The sequence below is a fragment of the Arachis duranensis genome, chromosome 1 (genome assembly GCF_000817695.3).
Source record: "Arachis duranensis cultivar V14167 chromosome 1, aradu.V14167.gnm2.J7QH, whole genome shotgun sequence".
NCBI lineage: Eukaryota > Viridiplantae > Streptophyta > Magnoliopsida > Fabales > Fabaceae > Arachis > Arachis duranensis.
Genome location: NC_029772.3, coordinates 22,351,832 through 22,355,262, shown reverse-complemented (window position 1 = coordinate 22,355,262; position 3,431 = coordinate 22,351,832).

Sequence of the window (3,431 nt, the reverse complement as noted above, 5' to 3'; positions counted from 1 at the left end):
GGATAGAGATACTTATGTAATTCATTGGTGAGAATTTCAGATAAGCGTATGGAGATGCGTTGGTATGGAGCATGTTTTTCTGTGTTTTTCAAATTTGATTTTCAAATCTTTTTCTACTAACTAATTAACTTTTTGTTTGTTTTTTATCTTTTTCAAAACCACCTAACAACTTTTCTCTCTCTAATTTTTGAAAATACCTCCCTCTTTTTCAAAAATTCTTTCTTTAATTAATTAATTATTAATTTTAATTTTATTTCTTATCTTTATTTTTCGAAAATCATTTAACTCCTTTTTAAAATTTATTTTTGAAAATTTCTCCCTCTCTCGTCTTATTCTATTTATTTGAAAATTTCTCCCTCTCTCATATTATTCTATTTATTCATTCATTTACTAACACTTCTCTTCATCTCAAATCACTGCCCTTATCCTCACCCTTGTATTTGGATTCTCCTTTCTTTATCCCCTTTCTTCTTCTACTAATAATAAGGAACCTCTTTACTGTGACATAGAGGATCCCTCTTCTTTTTCTGTTCTCTTCTCTTTCATATGAGCAGGAACAAGGAAAAATGCATTCTTGTTGAAGCTGATCCAGAACCTGAAAGGGCTCTGAAGAGGAAACTAAGAGAAGCTAAATTACAACAATCCAGAGACAACCTTGCTGAAATTTTCGAACAAGAAAAGGAGATGGTAGCTGAATCCAACAACAATAATGCAAGAAGGATGCTTGGTGATTATACTACACCTACTTCCAAGTTTGATGGAAGAAGCATCTCAATTCGCACTAACTTCCAACTTCTATGGAAGAAGCATCTAAATCCCTGCCATTGGAGCAAAAACTTTGAGCTAAAGCCTCAATTAATTTCTCTGATGCAATAGAATTGCAAGTTTCATGGACTTCTATCAGAAGATCCCTACCAGTTTTTAACTGAGTTCTTGTAGATCTGTGAGACTGTTAAGACTAATGGAGTAGATCCTGAAGTTTACAGGCTCATACTTTTCCCTTTTGCTGTAAGAGACAGAGCTAGAACATAGTTGGACTCTCAACCTAAAGATAGCCTGGACTCCTGGGATAAGCTGGTCACGGCCTTCTTGGCTAAGTTCTTTCCTCTTCAAAATCTGAGCAAGCTTAGAGTGGATGTTCAGATCTTCAAACAAAAAGATGGTGAATCTCTCTATGAAGCTTGTGAAAGATACAAGCAGATGACCAAAAGGTGTCCTTCTGACATGCTTTCAGAATGGACCATTCTAGATATATTCTATTGTGGTCTGTTTGAGTTCTCTAAGATGTCATTGGACTATTCTGCAGGTGGATCCATTCACATAAAAAAAAAACGCCTGCAGAAGCTCAAGAACTTATTGACATGGTTGCAAATAACCAGTTCATGTACACTTCTGAGAGGAATTCCGTGAATAATGGGACGCCTCAAAGGAAGGGAGTTCTTGAAATTGATGCTCTGAATGCCATTTTGGCTCAGAACAAAATGTTGACTCAGCAAGTCAACATGATTTCTCAAAGTCTGAATAGATGGCAAAATGCATCCAACAGTACTAAAGAAGCATCTTCTGAAGAAGAAGCTTATGATCCTGAGAACCCTGCAATAGCAGAAGTAAATTATATGGGTGAACCTTATGGAAACACCTATAATTCATCATGGAGAAATCAACCAAATTTCTCATGGAAGGATCAACAAAAGCCTCAACAAGGCTTTAATAATGGTGGAAGAAATAGGCTCAACAATATCAAGCCTTATCTATCATCTTCTCAGCAAAAAACAGAGAATTATGAACAGAGTACCTCTAACTTAGCAAATTTAGTCTCTGATCTGTCTAAGGCCACTTTAAGTTTCATGAGTGAAATAAGGTCCTCCATCAGAAATCTGGAGGCACAAGTGCGCCAGCTGAGTAAGAAAATCACTGAAACTCCTCCTAGTACTCTCCCAAGCAATACTGAAGAAAATCCAAAAAAAGAGTGCAAGGCCATTGATATAATCAATATGGCCGAACCTAGAGAGGAAGGAGAGGACGTGAATCCCAATGAGGAAGACCTCATGGGACGTCTCTCAAGCAAGAAGGAGTTCCCTATTGAGGACTTAAAGGAATCTGAGGCTCATATAGAGACCATAGAGATCCCATTAAACCTCCTTCTGCCATTCATGAGCTTTGAAGACTATTCTTCCTCTGAAGAGGATGAAGATGTAACTGGAGAGCAAGTTGCTCAATATCTAGGAGCCATCATGAAGCTGAATGCCAAGTTGTTTGGTAATGAAACTTGGAAAGGTGAACCTCCCTTGCTCATTAGTGAACTAGATACATGGGTTCAGCAAACTTTACCTCAAAAGAGACAAGATCCTGGCAAAATTCTTAATACCCTGTACCATAGGCACCATGACCTTTGACAAGGCTCTGTGTGACCTAGGGTCAGGCATAACTCTTATGTCACTCTCTGTAATGGAAAAACTGGGGATCATTGAGGTACAGCCTGCCATATTCTCATTACAAATGGCAGACAAGTCAGTAAGACAAGCTTATGGATTGGGAGAGGACGTGTTGGTAAAGGTTAAAGGCCTTTACATCCCTGTTGATTTCATAATCTTAGACACTAGGAAGGAGGAGGATGAATGTATCATCCTTGGAAGACCTTTCCTAGCTACAGCTGGAGCTGTGATAGATGTTAACAGAGGAGAATTAGTCCTTCAATTGAATGGGGACTACCTTGTGTTTAAGGCTCAAGGATCTTCTTCTTCAACAATAGAGAGGAAGCATGAAAAGCTTCTCTCAATACAGAGTCAAATAAAGCCCCCACAATCAAACTCTAAGTTTGGTATTGAATCCCCACATCCAAACTCTAAGTTTGGTGTTGGGAGTCTACAACATTGACCTGATCATCTGTGAGGCTCCATGAGAGCCCACTGTCAAGCTATTGACATTAAAGAAGCGCTTATTGGGAGGCAACCCAATTTTTATTTATCTAATTTTATTTTATTTTCATTGTTCTTTTATGTTTTATTAGGTTCATGATCATGTGGAGTCACAAAAAAATATTAAAATTAAAAACAGAATCAAAAATAGCAGAAGAAAAATCACACCCTGGAGGAAGGACTTACTGGCGTTAAAACGCCAGTAAGGAGCATCTGGCTGGCGTTCAACGCCAGAACAGAGCATGGATCTGGCATTGAATACCAGAAACAAGTAGCATCCTGGCGTTTAAACGCCAGGAATATACCCTGAGGAGAGCTGGCGCTGAACACCAGAAACAAGCATGGAACTGGCGTTCAACGCCAGAAACATGCTGCAGTTGGGCGTTGAACGCCCAGAACATGCATCACATCGGCATTTAAATGCCAGAATTGCATGCAAAGGCATTTTACATGCCTAATTGGTGCAGGGATGTAAATCCTTGACACCTCAGGATCTGTGGACCCCACAGGATC